This window comes from Thermobia domestica, chromosome 16 (assembly GCF_964235325.1).
Source record: "Thermobia domestica chromosome 16, izTheDome1.hap1.1, whole genome shotgun sequence".
In the NCBI taxonomy this organism is placed as follows: Eukaryota; Metazoa; Arthropoda; class Insecta; order Zygentoma; family Lepismatidae; genus Thermobia; species Thermobia domestica.
Window position 1 is genome coordinate 5,340,104 of NC_137469.1, and position 23,974 is coordinate 5,364,077.

Sequence of the window (23,974 nt, forward strand, 5' to 3'; positions counted from 1 at the left end):
ACGCATCCAAAATGTGCCGTATTACGATCCCGACGAACTTCCATGTATTTACTTTTCTCTGCATTTACTTCTAAACCTATGTCCTTGCAAGTGTTAAATAAGACCTCTGTATTTCTTTCTATTATTCTCCTATCATCCCCTATTAAATTTACATTATCAGTGTACGCCATAACCTGGTGAAAATGTTTAACTCTAGGCCCTGGTTGCTAGCTTTCTTTTTCCTTATAGCGTATTCCAGGACAAAGTTGAATAATAATGGGACAACACATCTCCTTGTTTCAGACCATTCTCTACATGAAAGCTCGTGAAAAAATTTTCCTACCCGGACTTTACTTTGGGATTCATTTAAATATATCTTAATTAATCTAATTAGCTTTTTCGGTATTCCAAATTCTATAAGAATGTTGTACAATGTTTCTCTCCTAACCCAGTCGTAAGCCTTTCTAAAGTCAATAAATAGTTGATGTACCGGGCTACTGTATTCCCACTTATTTTCGAGTATTTGTCGAATGGTAAATATTTGGTCGATCAATTTCGTCTAAATCCGCACTGATATCTCCAATAATTTCATCTGCGTATGGAGTCAGTCTTGCTAATAGAATGTTTGAAAGGATTTATAGGATGTTGACAGAAGAAAAATCCCTTGATAATTATTACAGTCAGTTTTGTCATCTTTTTGTGAATTGGAACAATGATGGATTCTTTCCACTCTTGTGGCAATTCTTCCTTTTTTCGGATAAGGAGAATGAATCTGTGTATCTTGTTCCACAATTTTTCGCCAATTAACTCAGCCGGGACTATTTAAGATGCTATCCGTATCAGTCAGAACTGTACCGTCAGCTTTCTTTAATATATAAGCACGAGGTTGATAGTCTTTTCTTAAATTTGTTGATCCCTTTATACATGTCCCGGATGTTTTTATTTTTAATATTATCTTCAAGTTCCTTAAATTTAGCTTTCAAAAAATCGCGTTTCTTTGTTCTAAAAGTTTTGGAAGTTTCCCGCCTGATGTCTACTCAATTTTGTGTATTTATTTCATTCGGATTTTTGTAGCCAACGTAGCTTTGTCTGTTTTCTCTTCTCTGCTAGTTTTATGCATTCCTGGTCGAACCATGGTTTGTTCTTACATATTTCCGCGTGTCCCAATTTTTCTTTTGCTGAAGTTTTAATGCTATCTCCAATTACAACCCAAGTATGCTCAACACTAGTGCACTCCGAATATTCTAAAACCGAGAATCTATTCGAAACTTTAATCTGGTATTCCTCTCTTACTTGGCTCTCTTCTAATTTCTATAAATTAAATCTATCCGTTTCCAGACATTGAATACTTCGTTTATTCGATGATAATCTCTCTCTTATTATCGCTACTACCAGGTAGTGATCAGTGTCACAATCAGCCTCTCTAAACGACCGAACATCAATTATGCTAGATTATCTTCTTGTATCCAGGTCCGTATCCACAGGGGACTAGGGTGGGCCCTAGATTTTTGCTGCCCCCTTAAAATTTTCATGGTAAGCTTGCAAATGGATTATAATATGGTGATGAACTACTATGGTTGGATCGGGTCTACCCTAACTTCTACCGTCCTCCCTACATTTTTGGACTGGCTACCGACCTGCTTCTATCTACTAAAACGTGATCAATTTGGTTGTGTATTTTTCCGTCTGGTGAGATCCATTCATGTAAAATTGAAAGGTGGCGTTAGAACTATTGGCGGAACTTCGTCCTTTACCTCGTCGTCTGAGTAAAACTTCGGACCCTTTTACACTTTCTTTAGGGAACCAAAGATGAAACAGTCACAAAACGAAAGGTCAGGGCTGTAGGAGGGTAACACAAAATTTGCCAATTGATTTTGTACAATTGTCCTTAGTGGTAATAACATGATTTTAACTAAAACAAGAATAATCACTTTTTCTTTCATGTAATTCCAGAAACATTGTTGACCAATTGACCACTGATGTTTTTGATACGGATACGTCACGATATACACCTTCATCTGATGAAATACTTCAGCTAGTTCACATTCTTCAGTAGGAAGGAACTACATGACAGCGCGTTGATGTTTTACGAAGATCATGAATATGGAATAGCATCTTTCAACAGTTATTTCTGCATCGACACTAAACATAGACCCATTATTTCTACCGTGCATAAACAAGGATAAATGTCATGATATACCCTTATACTTCAACAAAACTTCAGCACACGATAGTGAATATTCAACGAACGGCGAATATATCTTACAATATACGCTCACTTAAACATCATCCAAGCGACAATTTTTCTTCTTTACAGAAGGAATACGCTGTTTAAAGAGGGATTCTCATCTCTCAATTTTCTACTACTACGTAAGAGTGTTTTTCTGCGTTATAATAGGGAACACTAGTTTCTCATGTTTCTCCTCAATTCTTTATCTTGATTTCAGGTAGTAGCCCATTATCATCTAGTTACAAGCGACTTCAGATTTGTGTTGCTTAACTCAGCTGCCAGATGTTCTAGCATTTGAGTAATTTTTGGTTCGATTGTATTGTTATTTACTAAGTGTGTTTCATTTGGAGTGGACTGTTTTGTCTCGTTATGTCTTTTTGTGGTAGTGTTTGTTGTGCATCTGGGTTTCAAGATAGTACTGAAAATACGTTTAGTTACATGCAGTGGAATGCAATTTCCCGTGCGTGTAAAAATAAACCTGACTTATTTTGTTATGTGTGTGCTGAAATTACATTTAAAACGCAAAAAAAAGTAGCCTTATACCTTCAGTGAAAAAGAATTATGAACTGTACTTTGACTGTAGGGTTGGAGATCAGGATAAGTCTTGGGCCCCACTACGTGTTCCAGGAATTTGAGAAGCTGGCTACAAAGAAAACGTATTTGTATGAAATTTGCTATGATTTGGAGCGAACAAATAGATCATGTAACTGACTGTTACTTTTATTTGACTGATGTAAAGGGTTTATCCTCTAAATCTAAAAATAAGATTCAGTACCCTAATTTAAAGTCAGCTATCCGACCGGTTCCCCACAGTGAAGATCTTCCAGTACCCAAACCTCCAGAACATTGCATTATTGATTCGGAAGAAGATATCTCAGACGTTCCAAGTATAAAGAAGATGTAGACTCTCAGCCTTCTACATCCAAGTCAACGTTACCTCATTTGATCACACAAAAGAGCTTAACGATCTTGTTCAAGACTTAAATCTTCCTAAAAGAAAAGCGGAATTATTGGGCTCCAGGCTTCAAGGTTGAAATCTCTTAGCTCAAGATGTTAAAATAAGTTTGTTTAGAAAACGACAAAGTAATTTTGAGGACTATTTGTTAAAAATGGAGGCGTTGTTTATTGTGAAGATGTTGATGGCTTTAGGACATGAACATAACCGTACCAAGTAGCGCTTCTTTATTGACAGCTCGAAACTAAGTCTGAAGGCAGTGCTTCTCCATATTGGAAATGTTCACCCATCTGTTCCTGTAGCATATGCAGCTCATACAAAGGAGACGTATGAAGTTATGAGTGTGATCTTGGACTTCATTGAATATAAAAAATTCAAATGACATGTGTGTAGGGACTTGAAATTTATTGGTATTCTTACAGAAATGCAACAAGGGTACATCAAGTATTGTTTTTTTTATGTGAGTGGGATAGCCGTGACAAAGCAAACCATTACGTCCGTTAATACTGGCCTCAAAGACAAGATTTAATTCCCGGCACCAAGAACGTATCTCGTACACCAATTGTGAACCCTCAAGATGTATTTTTGCCACCACTACATATCAAGCTTGGGTTGATGAAGATTTTTGTTAAAGTACTAGATAGAGGTATTGCTTTCACGTACCTTAAGGAAAAATTCCCAAACTTAAGTGAGGCAAAAATTAAAGAAGGAATATTTGTTAGTCCACAGATTAAAACAGTCATGCAGGATGAAGACTTTGAAACTAAACTCTCTGAAATTGAGAAATTAGTTTGACTGTCATTTAAATCAGTATGTTCAGGTTTTCTTGGAGACGTAAAGGATGAAAATTATGAAGCTCTTGTTAGTGACATGATGCGAAGATTTTAACTCGTGGGATGCAACATTTCATTAAAATTACACTTTTTGCACTCACATCTCGACTTTTTCCCTCAAAACCTCGGCACAGTAAGTGATGAACACGAAGAACGGGTTCATCAGGACATTGCCACATTTGAAAAGCGTTACAGTGGAAAATGGACTGAAAGTATGATTGCTGGTCTATAGTCAGAAAGACTCCAGAAGATGTCTACAAGCGTAAGCGATCAAAGAAAGTATTTTAAAGGGTAAGTCAATAAAATTTAATATTAGTATAACATGACTTCCTAGCCTACATTGTATAGTAAATATGTGTAAATATGTACATTTCGTATAATGTGTTGTGGTCTGCCCAACAAAAACATGACGTGATAAAACATTTTGGTTTTCACCAATGAATTCAGCATCTGGCATTTAGTTAAAATCACATAATTTCATTTAAAGGACAGAGAAAAGTTTAAATTTGTTGCACAGTATAATCAGACATAGTGTCAAAAGAGAATTAACTTATTCCTTTTTGTTATGTTTATGTAGATATGTATAATGACGATTTGATTTGAATATAGACCATGTGATTTTACCTGAGAGGTAAAAGTGAAAGTGAACACTTAAGGTTGATCGGTGGATCTATTAAAGTTTAAAAGGACATCATTATTTTGTTGTTATGGTTATGTAGATGTGCATAATTACGATTTGATTTGAAACTGCATGTAATTCCATCTGAGAAGTGAAAGTAAATATGAACATGCAATATTGATCGGTAGATCTAAGAGAGTAAATGTAATCTTATAAATTTAGTGGAACAAATAACATTTGAGCAGAAGACACGTGACACCCCTATGTCGTTCTGTAAATACTTATCGTTGATTGTAAATTACGGTCCAACAATGTAAAAGGCATTAGATATTGGTAGCAGTAAGCATTATTACAGAGAACCTCTGAAGACTCAAGCTGTATTTCAACTGGTTTATATTAGAGCTCTCAAAGTAAGTTTCTAACGCTCTCGATGATAGGAGGATGGGGCAATCACCATAGGTCATGTGCTGAAGTAAGGGTAATATTTAACGAAAACAATTCGTGTTCCATACAAATCCCTTTTAGAGATCTACTGTCGAGTGCATCGTAAAACGCGTCGAGGAAACGATAACTATAAAGGATTGTAACCTTCCTGGTCGACTGAAATCAGGTACAAATAGCTTGATGTTGCAGTCATTTGTTAAAAATACTCACCTTAGCATTCGTAAAGCTACTGAACAACATGACATTAGTCACATGTCTGCGAAAAGAATATTGAAAAAAATGAAGTTCCACCCATCAAAAATTCATCTGATACACCAGCTGAAGGAAGATATCTTTGATCGCCGTGTAGGTTTTTGTGAAAATATGATGAAACAAATCAATGATGATCCTACTTTTCTTACCAGGATTGTGGTCTCTGATGGAGGCACGTTCCACCTAACCGGTTACATTAACAGACATAATTGCAGGTTTTGATTTGACAGCAATTTCATTGGTCTTTTCAAACACAAATCTACATTCTGAAAAGTTGAATATTTGGGCGGCAGTGTCAAATATACGAGGATCATTCGGAAAGTAAAGAACGTTTTGCACTAGCGCGTGCACATCTTCCCTCACCCCCGCTGCCGCTGAGTTATTGACCTCAGCGTTGCCAGATCTAGCATAATGATGCTAGATCTAGCATAATTTGCATGACTTTAGCATCTAGCATCTTGCTTTTAGCATCCTGCCCAAATCTAGCATAATTTCAGCAAGTTTATCAAAAAGACGTAAAACCTGGAGATGAGAAAGAAGTTGGTCGCGGGAAGGAAAAGAACGGAAGAAATGTATTCTCGCCCATTGATTCATACAGTCGGTAAACCATACAGGCAGTCTTATTTTCGGAAGTAGGTTAGAAACGGGTTTGGGCTTTTTTGTGTGGCTCCACCCAGGGTTTTCTAATCCTTTAACTGCGAGGCATGGGCGGAGCTATGGAGGCCATTCTCCCCCCAACTTTTTGACAACTTCCCTATCTTTATTTCTGACTTCATGACCATCTTTATTCCTGAAATGGAAGGTCCGAGACCGACCAAAAATTTGCCCCCCAGCAGACAATTCCTAACTCCGCTTAGGCTGCGAGGTAACTTTCTTTCAAAATATGTAAACAAACACTTTGCATTCATTTATACGATATATACGCCATTGAGTCTGGCAACGACTGCACTACTTTAGTTAAGTTAAAGCTTTGGTGCGTGAAGTATTGAGTTCTATCCACGCATTTTTGCGCTCTGCGTATTTTAAGTTACGTTATCGTATCTCAGCTTCGGTTTTTTTCTTTTAAAATTCCTGAATTAGTAAGTATGAGGATCTAGCATAATTTGACCGAATCTAGCAAAATTTCGATCAGGTTTTGGAATAATTCCGAGCTGTGAGTCTGGCAACGCTGATTGACCTGGGCATGCTTTAGCCTCAGTCTGGCACCAGCTGCGATCCGCTACGGTCCGTTATTGCTTCGCTGTGCGATTGTAAAATGTGCGATACAATTACTGATCCCGCCAAGTGTGAGGTTCATAGTGTGATAAGATTTTTGAATGCAAGAAAAGTGCGTCCGATAGAAATTTATAGACAAATCACTGAGATGTATGGAAATGTAATGAATGAAGCATCAGTTCGTAAGTGGTGCATTATGTTTAATGACGGACGGACGAATGTGCACGATTAGGAACGCTCGGGCGTTCTGTTGTGATTGACGAACTCAAAGGAAGAATTGAGCGGAAAATTCAAGAGGATAGGCGATTCACTATTGATGGGCTGCACGAATTCTTTCCTGAAATTTCAAGAACTTAAGGAAGCTGTTAGTGATTGGTTCAACAGTTTGGCGGCAACTGTGTATGCCAAAGGCATAGAAAAACTTTTACCACGGTATGACAAGTGTTTAAATTTACACGGCGACTATGTTGAAAAGTAACTTAAGTATCACATAGTATGTAACACAAATTTTGCCTTTGTATATCAGTTATTAAAGTGTTTATACAAAAACGTTCTTTACTTTCCGAATGACCCTCGTACAATAATTGATCCCTTTTTTATTAATAACAATTTGACTTTTGAACTGTGTGAGAAGATGCTTCGAAAACAAGTAGTTCCAGCAATGAGAGACACTGCAGAAAACAATTTTTCCCACAGATGGTTTCAGCAAGATATGCGGAAAATTCTTAACACGGAATTTCCTTAATAACGGATTGACAGAAGAGGTGAGATTGGGTGGTCTCCTGATTTATCGCTACTAGACTACTTTTTCTGTGTTTATCTAAAAATCCGAGTATATCAAACAATGCCATCCACTTTGGATAATCTTCGTCAAAGGGTTATTGATGATTTTGCTCTTATTGAACTGGACGTCATCAGGAATGCAGTATTTGTGTTTTACCATCGAATTGCTCACTATACCCTGGCCGGCGAACGATGATTTCTGACAGCTCAGCTCGCGAGGACGACTGAGGAGTGCGGTGTTGCCATGTGCATCTTGCACAAGGGAAGAATCGTCTGCTTCATCGTTGAGGGTGAGAGGGTGTGAGTGAAGGTTTGGCAATGTGCGGTGGTTACCATGGAGACGCGACAGGTTCTGAACCTAAGGTTGGTTGACAAGGCTCGCTCACTGTGGCCTTGTCCAAAGCTGTCAGAAATCATCGTTCACCGGCCAGGGTATACCAGACCAAGAAAGGTGTGCAGTTTGAGCATACGTATGTTGCAAACATCAGTTACACTTTATTCATCTGCCAATTTTATACATTCAAGTCGTGAGAGGCAAGGGGACTCATGATAATCGAAAGGGGACGGGGACTCATAAGTTCTTCGAAAAAAAAAAAAAAAAAAACACGGGAAGACACTACGTGGCTGGTAAAGCTGATCTGTAGTTACGCATTCCATAACTAGAGTAACAGTTGAGTTGATTTTGAGTTTAACGTCCCTACTGATTAACGTGGAATTCGAACCACATGAGCTCTCGCCGGGGACAGTAAATCTGGATAGCAGGAAACGAAAACAGAACAACGTTTTCTTATTCTCTACTTTCACGTAAAACGGAATTTTCAACGAAGTTAGGATTATGTTAAATACAAGTGTATCAATCACCCCTCCCTAACAATTTTACTGAACTTTCAGAACGCATTTAAGAAGCAGATGGAACTCCTGATTCTGGGATGTAAAAAAGAGTGTGTCAAGAATTAGACTATCAAACTGATGTATCTAGAATTACAAGCGGCACTCATCTTGACCAACTTTGAAAAGGAACATAACACGCATGTGTTTATAAACAGAAAATAATTTTGAGTTTTCTCCCATTTAACATAAGCTGCATGTCACTGTGACTAAACAAACGTGAGTTATTAACCTTTGAAATCGGGAAGATAATTTACAATGGCCCTGTATATCAATTAAGTTTCTTTGCGCTTTATCCAGATTTTGTAAATTTGTTCTCCTGTGAAATCTCCTTTGTCATTTGTGATTTTACGTACTAGTGTGAAATAATGATTTTAATTAATTTGTCTGTGTCACGTGATGTTTAACAAACATATTGGTCTATTTGACCTTTAGAATTCTAGGGAAGATGTTACTTGTTGAAAAAAAAAATTCTTTCCATATTGTAATGGTCTACCATGGTTGTATTGAAATGCAAATAAAAGCAATTTTGTTTTATCCTAAGGCTTTCTAAAATATTGGTCACGTATTTGGCTTTTTAATTACATTTGTATTTCCCGAGATACTTAGTTTTTTTTTTTTTTATCAATCTCAGATAGCATACGATGATATTTCTTTTTTGTGATTACAGCGCCATCTAGGCGGATTACGAAAAGTATTCCAAGTAAAATTTGCGTATTTTTGATCGCAAAATTTTAATCTACAATAAAAACAAAGGGTTTCCATTTAAAACTTTCAAGTTGGCCCCTGGGGCCCTATGATGGGACCAATGGAGACACTTGTTGTTTAGCGAATTTTATAGGCCCCTGCCATGTGTACATTCTTACGTAACTAAATTTGTCACATTTTTTGTTATTTTGGAAATATTTGAGGTTGCAAAGTTAAGGAACGTACGTACGGTGATATTCATTTTTTTGCGATTACAGCGCCATCTATTAGAATAACGAAAAGTTGCTTCAAGTAAAAGTTGCTTAGTTTTGATAGCAGAGTCAGAATCTGTAATAAAAATAGGGGTTTCTATTTGAAATTTTCAACTTGGCCCCGGGGCTTAATGATGGGATCCCTGGAGGCACTTGTTAGAGAATTTTAAAGCCTCTGGCTTGGGTACACTCTTGCGTAATTAGATTTGTCATTTTTTTTTTTTTTTTTTTTTTGTCATTTCGGAAATATTTCAGGTCGCAGAGTTAGATGAGACATCCTGTATATATATAAATTCAAGCAGAGGCGAGCCTTGGAAAGTCTCAAAGACTTAACACGCCATACCGCATCAGAATAAAACCATTTTGGTAACAGTTATTACAGAAAATTATCTTAAGAAAACTTCGAAATTTTTAGGGAAAAACTTATAACCACTTATTGTTGACCAATGCCAGTCTCAAATAACAGAAATTATTGAAATGCCCTAAGGGAAATACACTGTATGTTAAAAAAATCAAAATCGTATAAATTTTAAGTAGTTCATACTAGAAATGTTTTTCTTCTGTACTGTATAGATACAAACTTGCAACATGGGGTATAGTTAACCCCTTTATCCATGATGGAATGCAATCCCAAATAATAGGGTTATATCAGAAGGTTGGAGGACGGCAACCAAGTTTCAATATATAGGGTAATCTTTACGTGAGTGAACGCAAATTGTGTAGATTGGAAGAAATTAGCTATTTTCCTTTCATTATTATTATTATTATTATTATTATTATTATTATTATTATTATTATTATTATTATTATTATTATTATTATTATTATTATTATTATTATTATTAATGATTATAATAGCAGCAGCAATAATCTCTAATTATAGTGAAGAAAAGTACACTTTTGCTCTTACTTTATGCGAAACAGAAAGGCTACTGAGCTTAAATGATTGTGTGTACGCATATTCACGCATATTTGCGTGTAGTTTTATGTGAATATATGCGTGAATTGCGTGGGTAAGCAATACGGGAATCGTAATGAACGCAAAGTTATATACCAAATCGGTTGAGTTCAACAACCAGCAGCGAGCATTTATGTCCAATTTGTCAGCAAAAACTGCCAGACTCATATTTCACGATATATATATATATATATATATATATATATATATATATATATATATATATATATATATATATATATATATATATATATATATATATATATATAGAGAGAGAGAGAGAGAGAGAGAGAGAGAGAACACCTTAATGGAACACATTTATAAGAAAACATAAGAGTAACGACCCGGAGGTGTCAATATAACATGTCGGAAGTATTAACTAAAGGTAATGCGCTATTGACTTTTATAACTGCAAAAGCAGTAATAATAATCATACTAATAAGTATATATGTAAAAGACAGAAAGAAAAAAGGGACACTGTTTGAAACATTTCAAATTACCATCCACCTACGACAACTTCTCGCTATAACATATGCATTTACTTTCCTTATGGTCTAATCCTCCCCCTCCCCCTCCCCTCCCCCAGAGTCACTAAACACGGTCCTTTGTTAACACAAATCAGCATTAGTTCATGTGTGTGCTTTTCTGCTCATTATAGTCAAATCACGCTGTTGCACTTGGAATAATTTATTTTCATACATGTGTTATATATACAGAGAAAGAGAGAGATGTATGTCTGGTTCAAAAACAGGCGAATATGCTGAGTAATTCTTTTCTTATCAACAAACGAACCATTTTAAATATTTCCGCAAAATCTACAACAGCCCTATTTTTATTTTACCTCGTGTGTGTGTGTTTTTTAAAACTTTCTTGTTTTAACTTGCATATTATCAGAAAGCTCTTTTCCTTTTGCTATACATATACACAAAGTCACTTATCAAAAAAAACTCACACATACTACCATTTTTACTTTTGAGGCTGCGGATAAATGTTGCAGGTATTATAGCTCAGTTGGTTACCCCCCTACCCTATCTGCCTCCACCACTCAGACTATGAACTCTCCCTCTGTGGTTGTCATGAATTGTTATGCACAAAAAAGTTAAAAAAAAAAAAAAGAAACGTGGAGATCTATTAATCTGATAACTTATGCAACGTTGTTTGAAATTATAATAGCTGTGATTTATTTACAAAACAGTTGCTCTTTTTAAAAATAAAATTATAAAATCAAGAGATGGAAGTATATACTTAACTATACGAAAAGTAAACACATGTGTTTATATTTTATCTGAATCTGTTTAACGCAGACGGTTACACCATCTTTTTGGCAGAAAAGTTTTTGGCATTCTGTATTTTATTCATGTTATTACAAAGTAGTATATTAATATCACAGTTAAAAGAATACAAACCACAATATGCATCGTATGACTTCAATATGTACATACAGTAGAACCCCTCTTGTCCGCCCTTCGCTGGCCCGCCACTCCGGTTGATCCGACCGTGCTCGAGCCGAACTTGTCCCTGGGTTTTCGTGGTGCACTTCTCCACATTCTGATTCCACGAATTCTCCCATCATCATTACAGTCTATTTAATACAACTTTCCCCTTCTGACAGTTGCTTTCCTGTGTTTTTTCTTCCTGCACGTGGCCATAACAATCAGGCAAGAAGAACAGCATGTTAGGCCAATTATAGTGGTTCATTTTTCTCGCTCTGCAATGGTAAACATTCCACTCTTTCGCACGTTGCCAATTTGAATATAAACAAATGCACACTGCTTTATCCTAACACCACAAAATGTGCTAGACATGTGCCATTTAGGTACCTCAGCTACTTTTTAGGTACCCCGCACTTGTTACATATGGTATTCATGTGCTAAGTATGTATTTCGGCTGCCAAAAGTTTTAGGTGCTTGTTACACCTAATTGATATTTGCGACTATGTACCACAAATGTAGCATTTATATACCTGGCTCAGTTTCACACTGTGATAGTCATTTGGTTTTATGTCGTCATTTGGGACATATATCTTTCATGTTCGAGGTACTTCCTTTAGGTCCATACTTTTTCAGATACTTATGACACATAATTGATATCTGCAAAGACGTACGTATGAGAGTCAGCTGTTTGCATTTGCTCATGCGCAGTAACATGCAACGTTTTCTCGCACTTTCTGCTCCACTTTCTGTCCTAGTAGACAATCGCTTAGAAAAAAGAAGCAACAAATGCATCAAATTTGGGAAATGAATTTAGAAGAAAGAAATGACATAAGTGATGAATAAAAATTAAGATGAATCTTTCATCCATGTGTGAATAGTTAATTATTTACGTAGTTAGGGATAAAGAATTGCATATTTTAGATGCCAACTGTCACCAATCATTTGAAAGTCAATATGGAAAAAAACATGAAATAAAGTAAAAAGACGACGCATTTTGTTATAAAATTACATGCAGAGCGGATTTTATCTTATCCCAAACGTTTATACAGGGTTACAAGAGCACTCTGATTAGCCACATTAAAAAGATCCCAAGGTTTTATCCCTCTACAAGCTACGTGGCCAAGTCGGAAGAGTACACGCCTAGTAACCAAAGTGTTGGTAGTTCGCGCCCACTCCCGGATCGCTTTTTTTTTTTTTAAAGATGTTTTTAGACTCACCTTCATGTAAACAAATTACGCATAAAGGCGATTTAACATATTTTGGGGAAGTAATTTTCGCTTACGGTATGGAGAAGAACATACCTAGAACATACTACGTAAATTCCGCAGGTACATGTCAGGCATATGCTAGGGGCGGACATAGACTGTGACTATCACTTGCCATCCATGTGATTTCTCTCTCATAGGAACATAAGGCACATACTGGGCACATTCCGATTTACCTGAGGGAACATGATAGGCATATGCCTGCTATGTAATTGTGCTGTTAGGGTAGTCGAATGCCAACTTGAGTAGTGGAACTGCTGATTATTTAGAGCATTCTTTTTAGTTCTGTTTTGTGTCATTTAATTTTATAAAACTGAGTTCTACTTTCAGTGGTTAATTTAGTGTTTCAATACTCGACACGAAAGCTGGCAACACAGCATTGAGCACCACGTGCGTGCAGCGAGCTGTCAGAAAGGACAAGTATTATCAAGTGCAGTATAATTTGCCTTAATCATCGTCTCCCTTAGCCTAAAAGACATAATCATGGGACTTTAAACTGAAATTTGATTTTAAATTGAAATTAATTTGTATTAAAAATGTTTTCGAGTTGAACTTGCAGTGTAATATTATGGATTTTGCAATTCAGATCCTCAATGATACACCTTTGTTATAGTAGTAGAAAATGGGATATGCATAGCCCCCGTTAACGTCATCTTTACCCGTGGAGATGCTAATGGATTGATTTCATTAACAAATTCGGCCGAGATAATTGCAGTGAGAAAACTATATATCCTTTAATTATAGGCAACCAACATATCTTCGCCACTGTGCAGGTTGCATAGAAACTAGGAAACGCTAGAATTTTTAAGCTTGGTATGGATGATCTTTGTTAGCCAGCCGTTTAGATGTTAGCGAATTGATTCCATTAACGAATTCAGCCGAGATAACTGTAATAAGAAAAACTACATATCCTTTTAATATAGGCAACCCATATTTCTTTGTTCTGTGCAGGTTGCATAGAAGCTAGGGAATGTTAGAAATCTTAAACATAATATTTGTCATCGTTATCTACATGTGAAAAACAACGAATTCACTATATTAACGAATTCAGTCGAGTTAATCGCTCTACCTATCTATTGCGAGAAAACAGAATTCAAAAAATAGGCTTTCGTTCAAGAGTTTTATGTTGTGGAGTAATGGTCGGCCAAAGGTATTAATATTACAATCTTATAACATTACAGTCTTACACTTCCACTGGCGTGATTCTAACTATAGGGGCCACAGTGGCTCAGTGGTAGTGCATTCACCTCTGGTGCGTAGGGTCCCTAGTTTGATTCCCGCTCAAGCTAAGTGAACTTTATGGTAGACAAATACCATGGGCATGGGTTCTATCGGGTTATCCCGTTTCCTCCCACTTGTTTCATTCATTTCTCATTATCACCGTCTCCTTTAGCCTAGCCGACATAACCGTGGGACGTAAAACTGAAAGATTTACTGTGATTCTAAGAAACTGAAAGTGTTATTAGACCTTCAAATTATGCTATGGATTAAAATGGGAAGTCTTACAGAACGAATAAGCTTACCCGTCTGTCGTTAGGTAGGAAAGCAAAAGCCGTAAGAGCTAAGGAGAAGCAATATTTTCGAATCGATTGTGCGTCCGGAGAATAGGTTCCGTGTCTTCTCTTGAACCTATATTGGGGGCCATGGTTGCTCAGTGGAAGAGCGATTACCTCTAGTGCGTGGGGTCCCTGGTTCGATATCCTGCCGAAAGAGTTTGTGTTGGACAACATCGTGCCCGTGGGTTTTCTAGGGGGTACTCCCGTCTCCTCTCACATTATAATTCCAGTAATTTTTCCATCATCATTCACTTGCTTTAATCATCGTTTTCCTTAGCCTTAAGGGCATGATCATGGGGGCGTTAAACTCAAAAATTTCATTTTTGAAGCTATATTCGAACTGGAACAGAATTCAACCGTTTCCGGATTCAACGTTGATGATCATAGAACGAAAGCGGTAATAGATTACGAGAAATGAGTCTTTGATATAGTTTCAGCGTTCTACGAATAGGTTCTAAGTAAGTGTTGGGGGTTAATGGTTACGTCAGCAACGAGGCTATATGTCCCCGTCACGATACGAATAGGTTCTATTTCTACTCCTGTTCATACCGGAAGTGGTAGAAATCTAGGATTTTTCATTTCAGAGCTGATCATCATAGTACAAAAACAATAATACTGTGGATAGCGAGAAGTTTTTTTTTTTTGGGGGGGGGGGCTCAAATAGATTTTATGTTCACTTTCAACTCTCTACTAAAACCGGAAGTTCTAATAATCCATTACTACTTCCGGTTTTAATATTGATCTCCATAACAGCAAAAACTATAAGAGAAAGCGAAAAATGCTTTTTGACTTAGATTTAATATCCCATCAACAAGTTTCAACTCTCCTTCTTCTGTTCAAAACGGAAGTGGTGGGAACCTATCACTTCCAGTTTCAATATTAATCTCTATAGAACACCAAATAGTAAGGGATAGAGAGAAATGACTTTTTGATATGAATTAGACGCCCCAAGAATAAGTTGAATCTCAACTTTCATTTCTTTATTCAAATCAGACATACGATTATCAAAAATATACGATTTCCGGCCTCGATAATTCCTATAAAATAATTATTATAAGAGATAGTGAGATACTGCTTTTAATAGATTCAACGCTCGAACCAGTGGCGGATCCAGGGGGGGGCGATCGCCCTCCAGAAGAGGAAACTTTCTTATTTTATATTTAAATAAAACCCACTCCAGAGTTTGGAGCTCTTAAAAGTGGCTCTAAGTAGCAGTATTACAACCCACCGCCCCCCAGAAGTCCGTCCTGGATCCGCCCCTGGCTCGAACAGGTTTTTTTTTCTGATTTTATCTCTCTGTTTCAAATAAAACTTCTAGATCTATTACTTTCGGGTTTAGTTTCGAGTTAGGATACTGTGGAAGTTGAATTGAATTCAATTGAATTTTATTGCGTTCAATGACCATTTACATTGGCTGATTATTATATGGCATAGAACATGTCATGATGTCATTATACAATGTATATTCATATCACACTAAAAACATAACTACATTTACAATATTTCCTAGATGATAGAAAAACGATAAAATATTATGATTTCTTTATATAGAAGATACAGAATTTTTTTTTACAAACTAGAAAAATATAATATCCACAAAAATTATATTTACGACTTAGCAGAGCTTAGATCATTTGGATGTATTCTTCCACACTCTAATATCATGATTTAGCAACATTGTACATACTGAGTTTTTGAAACTTTCGTGTTTGGTAAAAGACTTAAGTTGATTAGGCAATTAGTTAAAAGAGTTGTACACCTTTGCATGCAATTGTTTTCGAAAAGAAAATGGTATTATGAAGAGAAACTTAAGAGATGTGACTTCATTCTCGTGTTATATCCATGTTTATCTGAATTCTTTTTGTTCAGTTCTTGTTTCTTGTGGACCAAAAGCAATGTTTCGTATATATACAATGAAGGAAGTGGTCGAATATTTAGGTCTTTGAATAGCGTTCTGCAAGAAGGTAATATGAAATGTTGGTGATTGTTCTTATCACTTTCTTTTGGAGTATTTAAACTTTCTTAAATTCAGTGGATGAACCCCAAATAGCTATTCCATATCTGATTTTGCTGTGGAACAGTGCATGGTAAGCTATTAGTACTGCTTTTCTGCTTATAATGGGAACCTTATTAGGAAATTTACAGAGATAATTTTACAACATATTGAGATCAGGACAAATTATTATCTATCAGAAGACCAAGAAACTTAACTGTTTCGGCTGGACCCGTTATTTTTTTCGTCTGTTAAAAGTATTGGATTATGATGTCAATTTAGAGTGGTTACAATGAAAGTATAAGCAGGATGTTTTTCAAAGTTTAGAAATAGTGTATTGTTCGTAAACCAAGAAAATATTTGACATGCTGTTATATATTTCTTTTGGATTTTGGTGAAACGAAACTCACTTTTCCCTAGTAAAGTAGTTGCTGAACTTCTTTTTTATTTATTTATTTATTTATTTATTTATTTTTTACTAAATCATGAAACAGAGTAAGAGAAGAGTGGGCCCAAAAAACGGTTTTTCGGTTTTAGGAAAACCGAAACCGGGTTTTAATTGTTTCAAAAACCGATTTTCCACAGAAACCAGTTTCGTTTTTCTCCGAAACAGGTTTGGTTTTCTTCAAAAGCGGTTCAGGTTTCACCGAAACCAGTTTCGGTTTTCTTCAAAACCGTTTTCCAAAACTGGTTCTATTTCTAATTAGAATAGTGTTTAATTGTTCTCCTAAAAACCGATTCCGTTTTCACAGAAATAGTTTTGTGTTTCCCAAAAGTTTTCACCGAAACCAGTTTAGGTGAAAACGGAACCAGTTTTGAAGAAAATCGAAAAAAGGTTTCGGTGAAAAAACCGAACCGGTTTTTGGAGAAAACCGAAACCGATTTCGGTGAAAAAACTAAATAGATTTTGGAGAAAATCGAAACCGGTTTCGGTGAAAAACCGAACCGGTTTTGGAGAAAACCGAGATGTCGGTTTTTCTTATTTCAGTTTTTCTAGAAACCGGTTTCCGGTTTTGCCCATCCCTATTATAAATATGTGTAAGTTAACAACTTGTTTAGGACTTTTTTTTTAAACGTATTTACCTCAGTCCCTTTCAGTACATTCTAGGAATTCTACATAGTTCTATTTTTACCATACATATGTACCCACCACAATTTTTCATATGTGTACGTTAAATTTTTTTATATATACATATGTCTAGTACAGGAAAGAGCTGGAAACTTGTTTCGAGAGTGCGTGATCTCAACCAGTGGAACAGTTCCATAACACTTTGTCCATATTACCACGCTAACGAATTTGATTGGTATCTTGGATCAGAAGTGTATAAAATTCATCCCCACCTCCACTACCAACACACACTTTCTCCGTTTTTGGACATACGTACATGGCCTTAACTTCACATACACACACACACACACACACACACACACACACGTGCACATACATACATATATACATACATATGCACCGAACTACTCATGCAGTCAGTAGTATATAAAAGAACAGAGAATACGGAAGTACAGGTAAAAAAAACGTATGTTTTTTGTTTTTTAATGAAAGTTAATTAATTCACTAAAAAGTATCTGTGCGTAACGTCCTCTTGTAAACTTAGATTTTGTACTTAAAAAGAGAAAAAAAATCTTTGTTAAAAAAAAAGTACATTTACGTTAAAGCTTTGGAAAACAGTAACTAAAGATAAAATCTTTGATCACAGCATGCTCACATCATGTGCCTTATTTTGTATTTAATTTGTATTTACTCTGTTCTGCTTAAGGAATTGTGTTGTTTGAACCTAAGGGATGACATTCTTTAACAAAAAAATTATCAGTAAAACATTACAAAACTCACATGACATCCTTTAAACGAGGAAGTATGAAATAAGAAGAATAACATGCTATCAATTGTGTGAAGAGATGACGGTCTTTAACAAAAGTTCGATACAAAAGGAAATTATTATCGATTGTATATTAGGATCCCTTAAGGTTAGTGTAAAGGGACAGGTTTTGCCGATAGATGTCACTACAGTCTTCGTATCTCTTCCATGTATTTTTTACCTTTCACGAAAATTTACAATTTCTTTTACAAATTTCAACCCAGAGACTTCAAATTTTTAGAGAAGGAACTTTATAACCTATTAAAGGGAACAATCCGTGCCGATTTTTTATTTAGAATTTTCTTCATTGTTGAAACAGTTCCATTGTTAAAGGTTTGAATATCCATTTCAACAATCAAGCCATTTCAACAATGAAGAAAATTCTAAATAAAAAATCGGCACGGATTGTTCCCTTTAATAGGTTATGAAGTTACTTTTCTAAAAATTTGAAGTCTGTAGGTTGAAATTTGTAACAGAAATTGTGAATTTTCGTGAAAGGTAAAAAATACCTGGAAGAGATACTGCCATCTATCGACAAAACTTGTCCCTTTAAACCAACCTTAACAACAAAGAAATCATAATCATTTGTATAGGTATTCTGTCATTATTGGCAGATCACTTGATGCAACTGAGAAGCTTCCGTGCTCCACGGTCTTTTGCTAACCCCTTCGTACGATTTCTCTGTTTTGATATCGTCCGCTAATTGTAGTCTCTTTCTCCCCTCCCTCTCTTTCCTGCCACAATACCCTCTAGCACGTCCCTCATGATACAATTCCTTGTCAGCCAATGTCCTAACCACTTTTTCTTCCTCTTCTTAATAATATCTAAAATTGTTCTTTCTCTCTCCATCATTTCTATCACCCTCTCATTCGTTTTCCGCTCGACTTACCTAATTTTCTCTTTTCTTCTCCACATCTACATTTTGAAAGCTTTCAGTCGTTTCCCATCATTTTTGCGTAATGCCCATGTTTCTGTCCCATACAGTACAATATTCAATGTCTTTTTCTTGGCTCTATTCAAGGCTCCACAAAATTATAAAGCATGGTATCTGAAAATTTAAACCATGTCGTTTTTCTCACTAATTTTAATTTTCTTTCGTATGTTCTCTTTTATACAGCTTTCTTGTGCTGTTTGAATATTTTTATTTGAGTTTGTGAATAAAATTTAAATTGTTACTGACTTCCCTCAAAAGCTGCCACTTTGGGGGTAAGAAAAGTGAAAAATGGCCCCCAAGTCTGGTTCTAATTTTCTTCTGGCCTGTGGTGCGTTAGAAATTAGCCATTACTATTCTAAACAATTAACCTCATATCTATCGTCTATGATTAGGTCTACTATTAAGCCGGAGCTAAAACTGTGGTTCTGTAATCCATATCTTTTTCAGGCGAGATTCTTTAATGGGGAACTGTCCATACTAATGATGGCCAGAACGAGTTCCTGGTGGAACCGGTTTTCGGCTCTGAACGGATCCGGTTCCGAAACCGGTTTTTCAGATCCAGGTCTGGAACCAGTTTTTCGGATCCAGGTCTGGAACCGGTTCTGAAAACTGGATCTCCAAGAACCGGAACTTTATGGCCACCCCTAGTCCATACTATTACGATTAATCTTACAAAATAAAAATGAAATGAAATCTTTCAGTTTAGCGTCCCACGTTTATACCGTTTACGTTAACGGAGACGCATGATTAAAACAAGTGAATGGATGATGAGAGATTTGGTGGAATGCTATTGTGGAAGGAAACGGAAGTACCCCGAGAAAACTCACGGGCAAGATGTTGTCCACCACAAGTTTACTTCGTCGTGGATCGTACCGGGGACCCAATGCTGTTAATCTTAACATGAATGTCTATGCAGCTGTGAAATGCACCTTTTTCAAGGTACACTCATGTCCAAAATAATTGTCGCATGTCTATAAATATATTGTTGTAGGAGTAAAATTTGATAACGAATTCGCCAGGTATTTCTTTACAATGTTAGTATGTGTAAATCGGCAAAGACATATATGGCAAGTTTCATTTAAAAAGATCAGTAAATAAGAACAATTTAACAAAATAAAAGTTTCTTGTCCATTTAACAACATTTTGTTTTACTCGTTCTAATTTTCGTATTTATAATTCTTTTCCTATGAAATTTACCTCAAATATACATTTTCCGATTATACATATAGTATCAGTATTAAAAGTAGCCTGCAAAATCATTATCAAATTATATTCTTACAAGAAGACAGTTGTAGATATGCGACAATCATTTTGGACATGACTGTACATCATGTTTTGGAGTTCAGGTTAATAGTAACTTTGGAGTAGTATAAATGATGCAAAAACTCAAAATCAATTCAGTACGCTCTTCCTGGGTTCAGTTCCCGGTATTGACAGGGTCGCCCAGCGACATAAGTAGGCTAGTTGTCGTCCTGGACCAAGGACTCGCCTTGGCGCTCCCCCCTCCCCTCCAACACCCAAAGCAAATTTTTTTCCGGCTAAACCTGATATTGGCATTACAACACAGTAATTCTCCTATTCTATTTTTTCTTCAAGTGGTAAAGCTTGATTTCAAAACTGCAGTACAGAATTTAATTTTTAGTACAAGATAAAACACCAAACTAATTAGTATTTGATTGATAAATAATCTGAGAGTAGCATGCTTGACATATTTTTATAGTCTTATCATAATAACTGCAAATCACGATGTTTTTGCAATTATATCGGGATGTGTATACGTGTAGAATGAATCAACAGTCTATTGCTTTAGAATGGAATAACAAACAGTCAAGTTGTTCTTTCGTGTATTATACTCGGACATTTTGCAAATCTCTTAAATCGATGTAAGTTCAACAAAAACACGAAAAGCTGGAAATAAAATTTAACTTTCCGGGCTCTTTTGACTGCAAAGGTTTTTTTTACAATGCCATCAAAAGATAGCTTTGAAGCAAACTTATGTTCTATGGATATGATCCGAACGTTGGTGAGTCGTTGTTATCCTGTTATATTTCTGAGTTTTTTTAAAAATGATCTTTAGTTTGCTAAAACTTTTTTCCTTGCCTTATAGTAAAAATAAATATTTGCCCAGTTGTGCGTCCCCCCCCGCAATCCGTCGCCCAGGGCACAAGCTCCGTTTGTCCCCCTTAGTTACGTCACTGAGGTCACCGTTGTGTGTTACTAAATGAAGCGAAATACCGATAATAATCTTGAAGTAAATGTGTAACTGCCTGAATTTATGAATCATTAATGATACTTCTTTTTCAAAGATTTTTTTTAAAGTATTTAAAAATGCCTAAAAATGCATACCAGTTACTGAAAGCGAAAAAGAGATTATTAACCCAAAATTAATAAATAAAGGTTAACGTCTACTTTAGTTACTGTGACACCTGCAACAAAACAGAACAACGTTTTAGGTGTTGTAAGTTTTTGTTAATTTGTGACGAAGAAAATACCAGAAATATAAAAAAGAAAAAAGAAGAAGAACTGGGAGACATTAGAACTTAACTGAGAGTAGTATTGTAAATTATTTGGTACTGCTAAAAAATTTTGCCGTGGCTCATTCCACAGACACATCCTGTAGTATTTGTTGTTGTTGTTGTTCTTGTTATTTCTCGTCTCAGGGGCGATACGTTAATGTACAAATATACATAAATGATTTATGAAACACCCTGTTTACAATAGGGAGTATCAATGGATTTATTTCGTAATTAATTGTGGCAGCTTTCTACTGTATGTATGTATATGTGTGTAGAGAAGCATTATATAGCACACAGGAGATTAATGGCCTTCACTCCACCGGATACAGATGCTTCTTTTCTACACACCATCCCCCCCTGAGAGGCACTCATTTTCTACATGATCCAAAATATATATCTATCTCGTCACCCCACTGCTCTTTTTTTTTTTTTTTTACTTTTATTTGTTTCGCGATGCACGCGCAGAAACCGGTTACGCAAGACATTTTGTACTTTTTTTTTCGCTGTACATCTTTTATTTCCTTTTCTTAACATCGCTCTGTTGCCTGTACATGGCCCAAAAATGTTTAATATTTTTTTTTATTTATTTTAATAAGTAACTTCGTCTTATATGACACTTGATTGATAGTTGCCTTTAAACCAGGTGTTTCTTTATTTATGGATGGGAGTAGTTATTAAGAACAAATTTTAAAAAAACAAAAACATTACAACAAGAACAAAAATATGAAAAAACAAACGTCGATGAACAATTATTGTTTACTGTTTTTATTATTGTTGGTTTATTACTACTCTTCTTACCAGCAACAAAGAGCTCAGATGTACCAAAAACATTAAGCAATATGCAGATGATTTATCTGCATATGTTCAAATATGCAGATCATCTTCTCTACTTTCGTGTTAATTGTAGGCTCTGGTCTTATTATTATTCCATTGGAAAATTAAAATAACATATTTCCAAAGTTACAAATTGATGAGTTATAATGTGTAGAATGAATTTTCTTTGAAAATCAGCAACAAAATAGTATTATTACCTTAAACCAGAGATAAGGCTACTAGTCATCCCAATTTAGTTGGAATAGTCCAATCTTTTTGGTTCCTGTCTCTATTTATTTTTCAACTGAAGTCAGGACGCAAAAACGTCACTACTGTTTTTTTTTTCTTGAACAGTCAATAGTTATTTTATTTTACTCAATTATTATTATTTTATCTAACAAAACGTACATTACGTTCACTGTTAACATGTATAATTAAAGTTCCCGGGTTCGATTCCCAGTGGAAACATTCGGTCGAAAAATTGTAAAACCTTTTTCAGACCAGCCATCTTGATTGATAAATTCCTGGGTTTTCCTCATTCACACCAGGCAGATGCCGATACGGTACATAACGTATAGGTCCCAGGTCACTCCCTTCCTTCCCTTTTCTCGGATAGTGTAATTAGAGACCTGCACGGGCCGGGCTTGGGCGGGCCGACTCTGTTATTTCTTTGGCTTGTGCAAAACCACTGAGGCACCGTGATTTTCATTTATATTGTAAAATTAAATAAAATTAATTTCTTATTTAACACCCCTAGTTTGTGCACTGCAGGCTAAAGGAGATGGATTGTAAAAGAAAAAAAAAGAAGAAATGATTATGAAGTAGTTGGTGGAATGAGAGCATGAGAGGAGACGGAATAACCCTGAGAAAACCCCATGGACACGATGTTGTTATAGTGCTGCCAAAATGTCTTGACCCGCGGCAAAAAAATGCGAACTAAAGCTCACATCCTTGACACACCTACGCGTTGAGCCAATAAGGGTTCAGCTGTTGCTAAGCGAGAGAAAGTAGATTTAATTCCTTCAGCCGATAGCAGCGCTTGGAACGGAAGACCATGTGTCAAGTCAATGTGGTATATCTATAACTGTAAATTTCACATAGATTAGATCGAACCAGGGACCTTTCTTACACCAAGACCAAAGGCGAGGTAGAAGGTAAAAGAAGGGAACATGAAGAAGATAATAACAATTATAAAGGTAAACTTTATCTGTTATATTTTTTTTTAAAAGAAAATAAAATTTTACGTACGTAGGGCTAATAGATAAGAGTCAGTGTTTCCATCTGTAACTGGAATAGTATTTCGTGTATGAAAAGGTGTTGGAAGCAACTGTTTATACCATGCAAAGGAATGTTTACTGCATGCTATACTATTAAGTGAACAATTAAAGTTGTTTAACAAAGAAAGAAATACATAAAATCAGTTGCATGTCAAGTAAAACAAAAGAACTGTCAGCGGTTTTAAAACACATAAATCT